Source organism: Cricetulus griseus, assembly GCF_003668045.3.
Source record: "Cricetulus griseus strain 17A/GY chromosome 1 unlocalized genomic scaffold, alternate assembly CriGri-PICRH-1.0 chr1_1, whole genome shotgun sequence".
Lineage (NCBI taxonomy): Eukaryota > Metazoa > Chordata > Mammalia > Rodentia > Cricetidae > Cricetulus > Cricetulus griseus.
In genome coordinates this window covers 73,931,215-73,949,605 of record NW_023276807.1, presented here as the reverse complement: position 1 = coordinate 73,949,605, position 18,391 = coordinate 73,931,215, and positions in this window count along the sequence as shown.

Genomic DNA, 18,391 nt, shown 5'->3' with positions numbered 1-18,391 from the left:
TAGACCTATACTTGATGTTATCTCATTTTAACATGAAAATTAAAACAAGATATCAGCTGGTGGTGTAGTTCAGTTCATAGAGTGTTTATCTACCACACACAGAGTCCTGAGTTTGGTTCCCCAGCACAATATAAACCAGCTGTAGAGGTATGTTCCTGTAATACCTGCACTTGGGAAGCAGAAGTAGGTGAATCAAAAGTTCAAAGTCACCCTTGGATGCATAGCAGATTCAAGGCAGGCCTGGGTTACATGACCTCCTATCAACAGTAATTTTTTCTTATTTAAAAAATCATCATGCAAGAGAAAGACCCCAAGCAACAGAGTTGGGGTGGAGGGGATTTGGGTGGGAGTGAATGGGAAATGGGGGGATGGGAAGGGGGTGACTGACCTCTGAGGACAGGAGATGCAGAAGAGAAGACAGAGGCAGAGACAGAGTAAGAGACAGAGGGAGAGAGGAGAGACAGGGAGAGAAGCAGAGAGAGTAAAATGGAAATTGGGCAGGCCCTTTAAAAGGGAATGCAGTGAATGAGCACAGGTGGTGCTCATAGTGACTGCAGCTGAGTGCATATCCTGTCAGAATCCCAAGGGCAGGCCAGTACAGATGCCTGAATACTAACATTCCTACATTATCTTATCTAGGTTAAAATTGTATGTGTTTGTATGTGTTACATGTATGTGTCTATGTGTGTGTTTGTGTGTGTGTCTGTGTAAATGTGCACATGCGTGTGCATGTTTGTAAGTGCATGTGTGTATGTGTGTCTTTATGTGTGTGTATGTATCTTTGTGTGTGTGTGTGTGTGTGTGTGTGTGTGTGTGTGTGTGTGTGCTGACATGTGCTTTCTCTGCTAGTTATATATCATGAGTCTACACTGATTACAGAACTCCAGTTGATTTCATGTTTGTCTTAGTTTCTTCTGGGCTTCATTATCCTTCAGTCTTTACTTCTCAGTTATTCTCAAAAGTTGATCAGTCTCTTTCTTATTGTTTCCTCTCTGTGCAGGAGACAGATGGCAGGTGTTTCACAATTACAAGTCACTGTGTGCTACTTCCACGGCTGTAAAGTTGAAAGAGTGACTTCAGCTCCCATTCATTCTCAGCTTGTTTGTTGTTTCGGCTTAAATGTCTGCAGACCAGAATCAATGAAGTAAGAATAAACAGCACTTCTAATCTCCTCTTTTGATATCACTCCATCATCTCTAGCTTTAAAGTACACCGTCTTTTTTCTTTCATTTATTTCCCCCTCCAATAAATCCTTGACAGCTCAAGCAATGTGTTATAAAACCTTGGAATGAGATTAAAACTCTTTTTTCACTCCTTCTTACTTAATCATGCAGAATCATCATTAACACTTTTATCATTTTAATTTTTCTCATGTTTATATACACACCCTGAGTGTTTCTTGGAATGTGCATTTCTTCATGAAATTTCCAGATGTCATGAAGCAATATTTTCCTAACTAGTTCAAAGTTCACTAATTGACCCTTGACTACAAATAGGATATTTGGTGATATGTATCTTGAAAATGAGAAATTTTATAATTCAAATATTATAGAAATAGATCAGGAATGACAAAGTTGTCTTAATTGTTAACAAGTCCTGTGATAGCAAGTTGTCTTCTGAGAAAGCTGATGAAGTGTTTGATTAAAGTTTTATCATGGAGAACTTCCTGAGAGATAACAGTCAGGGAATTGTACACTTGTCACTATTCCTGTAAAAGATAAGAACTATGATTCAATTGAAGCCAGGGGAGAGTTTGAGGGGAAGACTCTGAAGCAACAGTGGCTTGTGCACAGGTTGAGAGTGTAGTTGAGGTCAGAGGGGATGCAAACAAGAACTCTAGGAACAGCCATCTCAATGGCTGAGGACTGGACAAACTCTTAAGTGTTAAGGCCTGATAATGGAAGATTCTAAAGCAGATATTAAATTCTGATTGTGACTCCTGCTCAGGTCACTGTGAACCCCACAATATCTGACAACTTCACCTCTCCACATACGTTTCAGAGAGAAGAGCTTCTGGGTGATTCCGGAAGCCTGGAGCACTTGATCAGTACCAGTTCTGAAGCCACAAGGTTTGAGTGTGATGCAACATGTTTGATGCAATCTGCTTAGGAGGCTCCCAGTGAGAGTCCTAGGAAGGCGAGCAGGGGTTAAAACATTCCACTGGCATCTCCTTATGCAAGAGCCCTTCCTCCTTTTGTTGTGCCCAGATTGTAGAGATGACTCACCAAATGCAAGAACAAAGGTTTCTTTATTGACTGGAGGATATGAACTGTAGTAAGGATCCCATTCATTCAGGAACAAATGGAGTACCCACTTTCAACTGAGTTGTGTTTTTTTTGTTGTTGTTGTTGGTTTTTTTTTTTTTTTTTTTTTTTTTTTTTTTGTTTTTTTATAAGGAAAAATTGTAAGGCTGGATGCCCCAAAACTACAATACTTCTGTGGTTACACAGGACAGGACAATGGTTGTATGCTTCAGGCAAGGTGCAATTAAGCAGGAAGCTGCTGAGGAAATGAGTTGGTTAATTATCTCCTGGAATGGGGACTTCTACAACTGATAACTATCTGATCCTCTTTGGACTAGAGGAACGTGGACAAAGCTCAAGGATATCTGGTCTAAAGGCTTGAGTCATGTGCACCTTTGTTTAACCTTGTCTGTTGGGCTGCCTTTTGGGAACTCAGAGAAGCTTAAGAGTTTTTCTATTTGGGCTTTGGAGTTTGGATTTTAGACTTTGTTAATTTTTCCCTTTCCCTTTCACCCTTCAAGCTGATGACACGTACTTGTAAAGAGGGAAGCTGAGTAGTACAAGAAAGAGCTATAGATGATTAAGGGTCAGGAAGTTGACATGTGTCCTTCAGAGTGTCCAGGAAACTGTTCACTACCATTGCAATCCACAGTGTGATAAGCACACTGTTCAACTCAGCACTTTCTTCCTTTTTTTTTTTCTCCTGAAAGATAATCCAAATGTTAATATGCTTAAATTGCACTAGGGAAATACATCTCAATTTTGGTTTATAGGCTTGAATTGGAGTTGTGTATTGTAACTAACCCATATGCATGATTTGCTACAACATAGCAAGGAAGAATGGGTTCAAAGCCCATCCATACAAGGAAGAAATACTGACTGATGAAATGATATTTTTAATACATAGTTAATTACACTTCATCTTTTCTGTAACTTTACCTTCGCCATATTTTATTTTAAAAGAAATCTCAGCTCTTGCTGGGCTGTAGAATAATATGATTTTAATCCCAGCACTCAGAGACAGAGACAGATAGACCTCTGAGTTTGAGGATAGCCTGGTCTACAGAAAGAGTACCAGGACACCCAAGACTACACAGAGAAATCCTGTTTCAAATAGCAAAAACAAAACAAAACAAACAAATCTTAACCATTCTTACATAAATATCTCTTTTTACTTTTTATTTTTGTTATTGTATGAGAATTTCATACATGTATATAATATGTTTAAAACACATGCATTCCTCATTCTCTGTCCTCCAACTCCTCCACTATCTCCCTATCAAAGGCAATACAGCCATGAGGTAAAAAGATAGTCCAAAAATTTAGGACATAAACATGCTGTAACATCTGACAAAGGAGACTTTAAAAATCTTAGGAGATATTTAACAAATATCACTTCATATTGATAAAAGAAACAATTTATCAAGAGACATCCCAAGTGTATATCAGCCATTTCGTCCAGTTTCATAGCACAAGTTCTACTAGAAATAAAGTAACGGAAGAACCCCAACACAACAACAGTAGATGCCTTCAGTTACATGGGCCTACCAATAGATTGGTCATCCTAGTAAAAAAAATTAAAGGAAAGCATTGGTATTAAATTATATCACAGAACAGAGTTACTAGTTCTCTATATGACACTTTAAATTTTACAGAGTCTACTTCATTCTCAGAGATCCAAGAAACTGTCTCTAGAATAGGTCACATGATGGCCACCCCAAACCAGTCCACACAAATAAAGAAAAATTTAAGTGATATTCTGTATTCCATCTGGGTACCATGGAAAAAAATTAGATGTTAACAGAATATACAAAATATGCCAAAAATGATGGAAACTGAACATGTCATGAATGATTAATCAATCATCAAAGGAATCAAGAAAGGAATTATAAAATCCCTAGAATTGAATGAAAACGAAAATACAACATGACAATACCTGTGAGATACAATGAAAACAGTCATAAAAGTGATGTTCATGATTAAAACTATTCATGCTGTTAGTTCATAGATATTTCAAATAAATAACTTAAGGAAATACAAAAAAAAAACAATAAAAAGGAAAACAAATCAAACTAAACACTGGTGGAAAAATGAATCCTAATAGCACCCTTAGAATGATAAAGGGTTTTGAGCAACTACATATTCAATAAAGGAAACAAGGCCCTCTTCATCAAGAGGACCTAAGCACATATGTACTTACAAAAACTGAGGTGGCAGGAACAGGGCCTGTATGAGTCTTCACCAAATGGGTTCTGAGAACTGAATGGAGAAGTCCACTTATCCCTAACTCAGAGGCAATCACCAGTTGATAACCACTGGCAAATGAAATTTTGGTTTTCTCCAAGGGAGTTTCACAGGGAAACGACCTACTCTTATTTTTTTTTTAATTCTCTTATATGTTCCATCCTAATTTTATCAGTTTCCCCTTCTTCCACTCCTCCCAATCCTTCCCCAAACTCCAAAAATCCCCCAGGTCCACTCCTCCTCTGATTCACTTAAGAAAAGAGTAGGCCTCCCAGGGATACCAACTGATCATAGCATAACAAGTTACCCTAAGACAAGGCTGGATAAGGCAACCCAGTGGGAAGAAAAGGGTCCCAAGAATAGACAAAAGAGCCAAAGACGCTTCCCATTTCCAATGTTAGGAGTAACACAAGAACACCAAGCTGCATAATCACAACATACATATAGAGGATCAAACTCAGACCATTCAGGCTCCCTGATTGTAAGCAGTCTCTGTGAGTCCCTATGAGCCCTACTTACTTAGTCTTAATGGTACACCGCATGCCCAGCAATAGGCAGCCAGCAGAAAACAAACGAAATGCCATCTTGGAGGTTTCTTGTTCCATAATATCATGGTGAAAGACTTAAAAATTAACAAAGAAATATAGCCCAGATAAGGAAACTCTCCAAACTGAATGTAGGGCAGCCTAACCCAGAAACTAAGGCCACTACTATGACTTAGGGCCTGAAATTTACCAGCTTGCAAGGCCATAAGAAAACTGGGTACCAAGAATACCCAGATGGCCACCCTCTCCGAGGGGCTCATGGAGGAAACAGAGTGCTCCACTGGCCAATGTGTCGATAATTAACAATTAAGGGTCCCTATGAAACAAAGAGATAGCTACCATTTGCTCAAGCAAGATAAGCATATCATGAGGTCTGCAGGTTTTACAACTGTTGGGTCAGGAGGCTATCTGATTCCCAGCCCTCTCAAGACAAAGGGCCTCCTAGGAACCCATGACTCTGGTCACGCCCCTCCCTAAGCTTGTGGTTTTTGCCTTTAAAAATGCCTGTGCCTGGGGGACAGGGCTGCTCTCTAACCTGCATGCTGAGAGAGACCCTTTGTACAAACGTCCACCTTTCATTAAAGCCTCTTGCTGTTTGCATCAAGTTTCTGCTTCCTCGTGGTGATTGGGGTGGTCGAGGTCCTGGGAAAAGATTCTGGAGGCCTGAGCTTCTGAGGGTTCTTACAATGGCAGGGCTTATCTTTTTTAATTCAATTTTATCTTATTTTTTCATGTTTTACTTTTATTTTATTTATATTTTTCTTTAGTTTTTTCCACCCTACAAGTCCTTTGCATATAAATTTTGATTTCCAGCTCAGCATTTTATTTATTTATTTGTTTGTTTGTTTATTCTTTTGGTTTTTGAGATAGGGTTTCTCTGTGACTTTGGAGACTGTTGTCCTGGAACTAGCTCTTGTAGACCAGGCTGGTCTCAAACTCATAGAGATCCTCTGCCTCTGCCTCCTGAGTGTTGGGATTAAAGGCGTGTGCCACCAACACTCAGCCCAGCGTTTTTGTTTTTGTTTTTGTTTTTGTTTTTGTTTTCGAGATTCCTGAGTATACACATGAGTAGGTTTCTGTGTCTATACATGTTCCTTGTGCCTTTTTTCCCCTTCTGTTTGTTTGTTTTGGCCTACCCTGATGTGGTAGTTTCTATTTTATTGTACTACATTTTGATTTACCTTCAGATCCCTATAGGGAGGAGCTGAGGACAGTAGAAAGAAGGGAAAAAAAACATCATTGGGATGTGCTACATGAGAACAGAAACTCTTTTCAATAAAATGAAAAAGTGTGAAAATATAAAAAGAAAAAAATTGAATTAAAAATCGAAGACATAACATGAGAGCGTCAGAATAATTCCATTACAATAATACACTTTCAATCCAGATACATGTTCTATACCAGGAACTTAAGCCCAGGCACGGGAATAGTAGTGAGAAAATGACTTTTAAAAGAAATCCAACAAATCTGCACGAAATTTATGACATCTAATGGACACGGCCAGGCCCTTCTGTCCGGGAAGTTTAATTCCACTTGGACATACCCATTTTAAAGTGAACCTTGGGAAGCTTTGCTGTGGTGTGGCGACAGTCTAAACTGTCAGTTTAGCTAAGCTGTTTGCTTGTCACAAAGTTCCCATGATTGAATGTGATGATTATAATCATTAGCCATGCCAGGGGTTCACTGTGGGTGGAATGTGATGTGCTGGTGACATTCTGTTTATATGAGGAAGTGAAAAATCAGACTTCATCTTTTCCAACTCAGCACCCACAGGTCTCTAGGTTAGTTACCAAGGGCCAGCAGCCATTGTAATTCCAAACAGGGCACTAAATTGCTCCATCACACAGTGGGAGATTATTTTCCTACATCTTATAATTGCTGATTCTCATTAAGTGGTACAGATATGTTTTTGACATCATTAATGTGGCTCATCTAATAATGTTCATTGATTTAAAAATAATATTTTCAAAATGTTTTTATTATTACAAATTTTAGCTAGCAAGATTGTGTCATGCATTGCTTACATTAGTCACAAATGATACCAGAAGCATTCTTTCAAGTTAGGTTAAAAAAAAAAAAAAACTACTTTAAAAAATTCTCTTAAAGCATCTTATTTAATACACTTCTACAGATAAAAATTATTCTGATTGTATTTAAGTATATTTGAATGTATTTTCACTTAAGTAATAAAAATTTCAAGTAAGATAGATTTTAATATTCATTTCAGTTAATGGTACTGAGTATGCTAAAATTGGCCATTTCTTACTAAGATGTGAGTATTAAAGGAATAGCAATTTGGAAAACAATATCCTTTGATGCATGCCTTCTTTTTCTAGGCACAATTTATTGTTTTCTTTTTTTTAAGTGGAAAACAGGCTGTAATTTGCAACATTAATTCATTTTAATGAAGTTTTACTCTAAATACCTGATTGTGCCAATCAGCTTCCTTCAAAATGTGTGTCTGTCATAGATGGTTACCAAAATCCCAGAGAAGCAAGGACCTTCTAATTTGATAGGACATGGGACCTAGATGGCCAGCTTCATCCTGTTCCAGAAGAAAACATGAAGCTGTGCAGTAAGTTATGCGTAAATGAAAATAATGTCCAAACTTTAGGCTTAGCAATAAACACAATGAGAAATGGCCAAAATCTAATTACTTTTGAATATTTTTTCTTTTTTGAAGTTAATTAATAAATAGCAAATGTACCTTTTTTCTAACCATAACTTAACTTCAGAAAATATCCCAAATGTGCTCAAAAGTAAATTAGATGTGAACAGTAATCACCGACATAATTGTATTCCAAACAGTTGTAACCTTAGGAGATTTAAAAGAAAATGGTTAGCATGCTTCACCATACTTAAGCCCAACCAAAATTCAGATTTTAAAAGCTATATTTAACTAGGATTTTTACCAAGCAGTAAGGGTACTGCTTCAAAGACAATGTGATTATTATGCATTATAATATTCATTAAGATGAAAGAGATTAAATGAAATAGTGGTAGTATTTGAGAAAGATTCAATTATGGTTACTACACACCAGTCAAAGTCAGTAGATCTTCTCTGTGAGACACTGTGAATGTGGTTCACTGACTGGACTTGCCAATGGTTCCCAGGTGGTCCTGCTGTTCATTCAGTCTTCTAGGACTTTTGTATCATTTCTGTGGCTGCTCTACAGGGTCTTTCCCATACACAGTCTTTCCTGTGCTTCTCTGCAGAAGCATAGATTTCTTTCTTCCAGGTCACCTAGTCTCTAAGGAAAGGAAGCTCCAAGCAAGAACACAGCTTGTAGGAAGTCTCTGCAGGTGCTCTACAGTGCTGGCCTTCAGGGTAAATGTGAATACAGAAGGTTCGTCAAGGACTCCGCTAAGCTAAATTAGTCTGACTAAGGTAGTTGTTTCACATATGAAATGAAACACTGATCCTAAGACATCGTCTCACGGGGCCAAAGCTATTCCAGCACACCTCTGGGGGAAAGAGGTTATACATCCTCCTTGCCCCACCACAACAAGGTCTTAGGTACCTCATAAATAAATCAGTAGTCAACTCAGGGACATACAAACATAGGGCAGGGTCGATAGGAGGTCCTCCAGAAACAGTCTAATGATATAAGTAGTAACATGTGTTGTGAGAGGCAGGAATGGAAAAAAAGCAATATTAATGACAAAAATGATAGCAAGAAGAAAAGCGGTTCCTTTTGCATTTTCTATTATAAAAACCAAGCAAATTCAAGGTCTTTAACACATTAGCAATTTTAATTTCCAAATAACTCCATAATGTTTTCTTTTATACCCATTTTATAGATTAAAGGAGCAAAAGCACTGGGAAATAACTATTCAGCATCCACACAGTTATCAAAAGAAATATTCAAGGTAATAAATACAAGAAAGTAGATGCTGGAGACATGGTATATGGTTAAGGGCACTGGGTCCTCTTTCAGAGCTCCTGGGTTTGCTTCTTAGTACTTACTGGTCACAGATACCTGAAACTCAGGTCTCTGGGATGGTGATGACAAACCTCTTCTGTCTCTTCGGATACTATCAATCACAAAGTTCATGTATGTATATACTGACAAACAGTTCTATACATAGTTACAAGAAAAAAATCTTAATGATAGACAAATAAGAAAGCAAGTGGTACTGAACCTCATAGAAGAGAAAGTGGGAAATACATTTGAACACATAGGCACTGGAGACCACTTTCTAAATAGAACACCAATATCACAGACACTGAGATGGACAAATTAATAAATGGGACCGCCTGAAACTGAGAAGCTTCTGTAAAGCAAAGAACACAGTCAACAAGACAAAATGGCTCCCTACAAAATGGGAAAAGATCTTCACCAACCTCACATCTGACAGAGGGCTGATCTCCAAAGTATACAAAGAATTCAAGAAACTAGAAATCAAATGACTAAATAGTCCAATTAAAAGTGGGGTACAGATATAAATAGAGAATCCTAGCAGAACAATCTCAAGTGACAGAAAGACACTTAAAGGAAATGCCCAACCTCCTTAGCCATCAGGGAAATGCAAATCAAAACCACTCTGAGATTCCATCACACACTGATTAAAATGGCTAAAATCAAAAATACCACTGACAGCTTATGCTGGAGAGAATGTGTCGAAAGGGAAACACTCCTCCATTGCTGGTGGGAATGCAAACTTGTACAGCGCTGTGCAAATCAATTGAAGAATGGATAAAGAAAATGTGGCATATTTACACATTGGAGTACTACTCAGAGGTAAGAAACAATGACATCCTAAAATTCACAGGCAAATGGACAGAAACAGAAAAAAAAAATCCTAAGTGAGGTAATCCAAAGTCAGAAAGACAAATATAGTATGTATTCACTCATAAATGGTTACCTGGCATAGAGCAAAAGATACCCAGCCTACAATCCGTAACCCTAGAGAAGCTCGAACCCTCTACCAGAAACAGATGGAAGCAGATGCAGAAATCCACAACTAACCAATGGGCCAACCTCCTGGAGTACAATCAAAGTGAGGGAGGAGCAAAAATATGAACAAAGGAGTCAAGACCATGATGGGGAAACCCACAGGATAGCTAACCCAAGCTAGTGAGAGAACATTGACTCAGGTCTGACAAATGAGGAATCTGCATAAGACCAAACTAGACTTCCTTAATATAGGTGACAATGATGTGACTGGGACAATATATGAGGCCACTGGCAGTGGGTCCATGTTCTAACACTAATGCACAAACTGACTTAGTGGAGCCCAATCTATATGGAGAGATACCTTGTTCAGCCTAGACACAGGGGTGTGGGGGTGGAGAGGTGCCTAGGTCTTGCCTCAACAACATGATAAGACAGACTTAGTAGACTTCCTAGGAGAGGCCTTACCCTCTCTGTGGAGCAGATGGAAGGTGGGAAGGGAACTGGGATTGAAATGTAAAAAATTAATAATAATAATAATAATAATAATAATAATAATAATAATAATAAAGAAAGCAAGTGGTTCATTATTTCTGGTGCTAATCTGTAAGGTACTCGCACCTCCTGTGTTCCAAATTATTCAGACATGTTACCAAGTATTAACAGCCATCATTGGTATGCTCCAATATAGTTTTTATTTTGATTTGTTATATTTGTAGGATAGCAAATTAATTAGGTTAGTCTGAATATTAATAATATTTAAATACTGTTTTGAAGTTTTTTATTTAAATTCTTTAATTACTACTCATATTTACATATCCATCACCCCATCCTTTCACCCTCCCATGTTCTCCACAAACCCCCCCAACCCATCCCCCTACTCCTCCCTAGGGATAGTGAGGCCCTCCACCAGGGACCTTTGAAGTCTGTCATATCATTTGGGGGGAGGGTCTAAGCCCTCCTTACTTTATCTGGGCTGCAATAGTATCCCTCCATAGGGAATGGGCTTCCAAAGTCCATTTGTGCTCTAGGGTTAAAGACTGGCTCCACTGTTAGAGGTCCCATAGACTGTCTTGGCCTCCTAGCTGGAACCCACATTCAGAGGGCTTGGTTCGGTCCAAAGCTGTTTCCCTAGCTTTATGACTAGGGTCTCCATGCTCTCACTAGGTCAGGTCAACTGTTTCTGCAGTTTCTCCAGCACCTTCTTGTCTCCTTTGCTCTTCCCTCCTCCCTCTCTGCAACTGGATTCTAGGAGTATGGTTCAATGCTTAGCTGTGGGTGCCTGTTTCAGCTTTGATCAGCAACTGGATGACGGCTCTAGGAATAGTAACCAAAGTAGACATCAAACTCATTATAGGGGAAGGGCATCAATGGCATCTTCACCACCACTGCCTGGATTCTTAGTTGGGTCATTCCTGTGGATCCCCTAAGAATTCCCCTGTGCCTGACCTCTCTTCATACCTGTACTGTCTCCCTCTATCAAGGCATCTCCTTTCTTGCCCTTCTTTATTCCTCCCCTGTCTCAGACCTCTTGTTCTCCCCAACCTCCTCCCCCTCTTCCCTTCCCTCCTCCTTCCTTTCCAGCCCCCCATGCTCAGGGGTTCTTATCCTTCTCCCCTTCTTCGAGAGACTATGCAATATTCTCTTGGGGTCGTTCTTATTTCTGTTTTGAAGTTTTTATTTTAAAATTTCTTAAAAATCAAGTCAACTTCATTTTTATTGAAGGTTGGTATGAAGAAGGGATGAAAATACAGGCAAGATAAATTTTAAATGAAAATATTAACTGAGTTGGGCATGGTGGTGCATGCCTTTGGTCCCAGTATTTGGGAGGCAAAGGCTGAAGGGTCTTTGTGAGTTTGAGGTCTACAAAATAAGTTACAGGAAAGCGAGGGTTGTTACTCAGAGAAACCCTGTGTCAAAAAAAAAAAAAAAATAGCCGAATCTACAATGATAGTAAATGTATGAGTTGATTCAAAACCTAGTGTCTGTTTCAGAACACCCAGAAGTCTGATAGGGGTTTTCTAGGCATTCTCTCTCCTTCATCCTTTGTTTTGTTCTCAAAAGGTCTTTGGGACCTTACAAAGAGCACATTTATTAGTTTGAAAATTCTATTGTACATGGTTCATCCAGAAATGGAGACCAGATCCTGGAAAGCAGATTTGATTAAAGATTGGGACTTTCATAAAATATATGACATTTAGATTAGAAACAAGCCCAAGCATATGATTCAGCATTCAAATGTATGCTTAGGATTTTTCACCCCCATTGTGCAGAAAAAATTGTCAACCCCCCTCTTGAACTCAAATGTGCCCCTGCCTCTGCTTCCTAAGTGCTGGGACTGTAGGTGTGTACCGCCATGCCTAGTGAGGTTCATTTTTTTAAATCCTGTTAAGTTTTCACTTGCATGTATAGGCTTGGCTGAGGGAAACTTGTATCAGCATCATATGTTAACCCAGCTTGATGATAATATCAGACTTGTTAGACAAAGGTGGAGCTTGGCCAGCTTTCCATCCACTTTCCTCTGTGATGATACAACATTCTATAGTTTTCGTTGGCTCTGCCTTTACTTCCTACTTCCTCACCAGGGAGATTTCCTTCCCCATTTCTGAAGCAGAGTCATTGTTTCTTGTTCCTTTTTAATCCATGTCTCCTGGGGCTTGCTTTTTCATTCAAGTTTCTTATTTAACTTTGTCCTCCACTAAACAATATTTTCCCCATCCCATCACCTAAACATATTGTTCAATAACCTCAGGCAGTGTGCTTGCCACCAGAGGACACTACATCACTACACCACTTCCACAACTTCAGGCCATCTCATCTTTTCACTTCTCCATTCGTTCCCTGCCCATGCACACTCACAGTTTAAGTCTTTCTAAATCATCTTCATAATCATTTTCTCTTGATGAACTGTATGAAATCCATCAGTTCAACCCATTGTAAATCTTCCTGGTTCACAGGCACAGGCTTCTGCTTATAAAATCCATTCCCTGTATTAGAAGCCCTCACCCTGCCCTGCAAGGAGGTCTTAGTGTCTTTATTCACCATACCTCTTTGCTTTTAGAGGCAAATTTCTTTGGCGTTGCTCTAATCTCTATTATTTCTTTTTTCACTGACTAATTATTAACTTGACTCAGCTCATCTTCTCTGAAAGACTTCTCTTCATCTTAGATTGATAGAAATGATCTCTTCTGAGTTCCATTATAAGAAATTAATCCCTATTATTAGAAATGGTCCCCTCATATTTTTTTTTAAAAGCATTATCTTGTAGCATAAGGTCTACAATCATGGTTGTCCAAGGGGAAAACTTAAATTTTTCCATTACACTTTTCTAGATCAAACACTTCCTAATCTGAATACTGAATCTCAAATCTGCCAAGTATGACGCCCAGCATCCTTTTAAGGTACTGTGCTTGCATAATACAGCATGTGAGGTGTGAAAGACCAACTATGAAGCAGATACTTTGTGAAGTAATTCATAGTTCACAGTGCAGTCTTCTCCCACCTCCTTCTCTTGCTTCTCCTCTTCTTCCTCCTCCTTTGCAGTTTGCTCTAGCATGGAAATGCCTGAGAAATGCAATGCCCTGTCAAAACAGTTCCTCTGACCTTAAATAACAGACCAAAGGCAGGTGTTCCTCACTGTGATCCTCACTCCTAATACTTCCATTCTCTCTTGACAGGTTCTATCCTGGGAGTACTATTTCTAGTACTTCTATCCTCTAGGGGGAATTTCAGCTCATTGCTTTTCCAGTTGAGGTGTGGATGAATATGCCTGCAGATCTCCACAATGTAGACGTCCATTGTTTCTGAGGATTCTGTGGAAACTTCCATTTCTCACCATCTCCCAGATGGAGAAACTGTTAGTCCATAGGCTCCCAACTAAATTCAGCAAGACTTGTAGCTGTCAAACCATGGAGTAGAATATCAAATTGATTATGTTTGGATTATGGACTCTGATTTCACCAGTAATAGCAAGGGGACTTTGTATAAACTGTGTAAAACTTCTCAGCTTCAAGGAACTTCTCCTATAAAAAGGGCTGTTAGTAGTTCATAAGGTTCAGAGGAGGGGAAGAGAATAATATAATTAAAAGTCCCTGTCTATTAAAAGAGAAGTAAGTGGTCAAAACCACAAATGCCCCCTTTTTGGCTCTCACTTTTCCCTTTAAACTGTCAGCCTGGTGTATGTATTGCAAGCATTTGCCATTCACTTCCCACTTTTTCTCTTTCTGGCTTCTACTTTCTCTTTCTGCTTTCTGCTTTCATTGTGGTTTCTGGGGATCTACTCATCCAAAAGTTGCTAATCTATTAGTGATTTCACATCCACGAAGTTACTCACAGGAAAGTCTTTCTAAGATAGTAATTGCCCACAATCGTAGAATCCTGATAACCACAACAGTTTATCCCTGAAATTATTTTTCTAGATATATAGTTAGCATGTTTCCATAAAATTGGTAACATTCCTGGATATCAGTAGCATTCAAAAAGTGATTCTGTTGATCTCTCTAATTTTAGCAAAGAGGGTATAGCAGGTAAGAGAATCGGTTTGTCCCTCAGACATTTCTATTCTAAGAAATGCAACTGAATTTTAAAGCAATGAACATCACCACCCTCTTCATATTTGTCACGTTTCTTTATGGATTTGGAAACTTGTCCTAACTGCCGCCTTGGATGTTGTTTGAGGAATTACAGGAGGATATTGCAAACCATTTATAGTCATAATAACAATATCAACAGTTGTGAGAAAATTGGCATGCAGGTTAAAAAAAGAAAACAGGGTACATTGGAAAGTATGGTAATCCCATATATCATTATGACCAAAACAATGAGAAGAAGGGGCATATTTGACAAATGACCTCGCCAACTAACTTCCTGTCATGACTATCAGTTTATTGTCAGCTAAAAAAAAGATGGTTGTAGTGGCATCTTGCCTAGCATCATTTAGTGATATCTCTTGTTCATGGCTCCTCTCTTCTATGTTATAAAATATAATGTACCTAAATATGTCAGCATTTTCTCTAATTCCCTGTCAGGAAGGTTTAATCCAAATTAAATCATTTCAATATTTATATATTTCATAATAATCCATTGAACTGAATCTTTATTTTTAATTTTAACTGTTCTTTTAGTATCAATTAAAGAGGACATAAAGCACAAGTGTGAAACTCTTATCATCATGTCATCTGGTGCATATACCAGTGGATGCATTTGAACTCCACATTAAGAGCAGGAACATATGACAAAGATTGTATAGCAAACCAAAATGACATGACAGAAAGTAATTTATTCATGAAGTTCATGGGTTATTATTTTGCTTTAATATTGGAAGGAAATGTGCTGAATTTTATCCTGGAGTAAAATTATATATGTAGATTTTATGTATAAAAACAAACAGGTTTTACTCCTTATAAAATTTTTGATCAGGTGGCTTTACCATTAAATAGATTAAGAAGTCTGTACAACTGTCTACTTCTCCACAAATAGTCAAGATACAACATCTGTGCCTTGCACATGGACACTATGGAATTGGCAGGTCCTTCATGTCTTCCATATAGATGTCCAGTTTCAAGAGCTCCTCTTGCTACCTTTTGCATTTTGTGATCTGGTATTCAATGTCAGCTATGTATATGTAGTTATTGATCACACTCATGTCACTAAATTTGTATGATGTCTTAAGGTTTTACTTTTTATATTGCTTTTTTATTTGAATTAGAAATAAGATTGTTTTACATGACAATCCCAGTTCCCATTCCCTCCCCTCCTCCCCTACCACTTCCCCCAACTAAAACCCTACCTATCACATAGCCTTTCTGCTCCCCAGGGAGGGTGAGGCCTTCCATAGGGGGGCATCAGAGTCTATCATATCCCTTGGGGCCTAGGCCTACCCCAGTGTGTCTTGGCTCAGGAGTATTCTTGTATTTGGATTGGGCTCCCTAAGTCCACACCTATGCTAGAGATAAGTACTGAACTCATCTACAGGAGGTCCTGTAGATTTCCGAGGTCTCCTCACTGAAACCCATGTTCCTGAGGTCTGGATCAGGTTTTATTTTTTATAGTTATATTCATTTGTGAAAAGTAAAGTTCAAGTGTTCATCTAAACAGGACTATATTTATAGTGAGAATGGGTATTTATGATAAATCTGTATTTTTGCATCAATAAAACTTGGTATAAATTGGTAGTAAATTAATTTTCTTTTGTGTTGACAAGCTTCTGTTTGCGAAATTTAGACATGTTTGCCATACTCATTCCACTTCATTGGAGTTCTCAATTTCAAACCACATTAGCTTCATTTTCTGTTATTCTGAGAATAAAAATCGCATAGCAATTTTCCTACAAAATAAGAGGAAGTGTAGAACACTAGTCATTTTAAACAAAAGTAAACAAAAAATTTCTACTTTAGTGCAATGTATACAGACTCAATTCTTAAAATTCTTCATAAAAATATTTGAAACACATATATTTAGCAAGTATCTTTTGCAACATTATGCAATTAAAAGCTATCCCTACTTCATAATATTGTTTCAGCATACATATGTATTATTTTGAAATATATGAGTCATTTAATTTTAACTACGATAAAATATTCTTTAACAGAACTCATTTTACTTTAGCATTCCTTAAATGTTACAGTTTCACCCCACACTAAGGGAATATAACACTATGATGTTTACATGATAAGCTTTGATCTATTTTGTACTGATTGACTACGAAACATTAAAGGGGTAGCAGAAAATAATTATTTATGAAATACTATAACAGTACATATGATTTTTGAAATTAAACTCTTTCTCATTGTGGTCCTCTAAGTGACTAAATATTATGTATGTTTTCAGGAGTGATCATTTGCTATTGGATATCCAGTTGCTATGCTTTTCCCTGGAGAAGAATATTTCTTAAGCTCTCAACATTCCTTTGTTGCCTGTAGTTCTTTGTGTAGGGTTGAGGTCTTGTGTGCTTTCCTAGGTTAAAGTGCTTTTTGTTAGATTTTATATTTAGTATTTTTTTTCTGTTGCTTCATTTTAGAGAGGTCAAAGAGACATCACTTCTGCATTTCAATATTCGTGTGTTGCGTGGATTTGAAATTTTTCCTCAGTATAGAATAGTGATTCTCTTGCTAACAATGCATTGGAAGAAGATAATAGTTTTCAATGAAAGTTGGTTGAAAGTAACCCCATCTAAATCTCAGCATTTAATTTAAAAGGACACTCTACTGTAATTTAAGAATACAGTTGTAATACAACTCACACTAGTTGTTGTTTCCTATTTTCCACTGTTACCTCTCACTGAATTTGTAGATCGGGGGCTGGTATGTATGTATGCATGTATGTATGTATGTGTGCATGGCTAGACATATGAAAGTTCAAGTGTAGAGCAGCCTTCAAATGTTATCGAATAATAATATATTAATATACCATATGCTGGAATCCAGAAAAGTCTTCTTGTGTCTCAAGATAGACAAATCTGAGGAGAACAGCTGGTACAGTTGTAATTCAAAAAAAAAATCAGCAGGAGAGAGAAAGACACCATGCAACAGAGTTCAAGTGGAGGTTTATTATTATTATTATTATTATTATTATTATTATTATTATTAAGGGGAAAGCATTGTAAAAATGGAAAGAGGAAGGGTGAGATTGGACTCCCTGGATAGCAGCAGCAGGAGAGAGGATGAGGCAGAGAGAGAGACAGAGAGAGAGAGAGAGAGAGAGAGAGAGAGAGAGAGAGAGGATACAGGGGGAGAAAGAGAGAGAGAGGATGGGAGGTGGGCAGGGCTCTTTTAAAAGGGAACATAGTGAATATGCACAGGTGGTGCTCTTAGTGGCTGCAGCTGAGGGCATATCCTGCCAGTACCCCAAGGATAGGCCAGTACAGATGTCGGAATACTAACAACAGTTGTCACAAGTGTTGGAGCAAGAACCCAGCAAGCATGCTGATCCCTGATCCCTTCTGTGCTTCAACACTGGCAGTGCCTTCTTTTGGCTCCGGCTAACATGAGTCCCTGGAATTTTTCACCACAAAAGTCAACTACCAATGCAGTAACAAAAGTAATGGAAACATTAAGTTATGGGCTCTTATTCTCCACACCCCTCTCACCATGTAATGATTGTGGGTGGTCTTCAGCCCTCATCTCCTTGTGAGCATACTCATCAGGAAAGCAATTTTTTTCCATATGCAGTCAGACATGAGAAGAAACTCCAGCCGCCACACTCACATATTGCCTGATATACATTCAGTAAAAAGAGAACCTTGCTCTTCATCACATCTTCAATTCACTGCCACCACAAGATTACTTTGCACCAAGATATCAGTTCAAAGACTCTTTCAAAATGAATCACGGAGACAATGTTTTTAATCATTTATCAAAATTTAGAATTCTGGAACAATCCCAAAGTCTTCTGGAAAATAACCTAGACTTTAAATGAGCAAAAGACATCAAGAAAAAAATGAGATATTCATGAACAACTGGTTTAC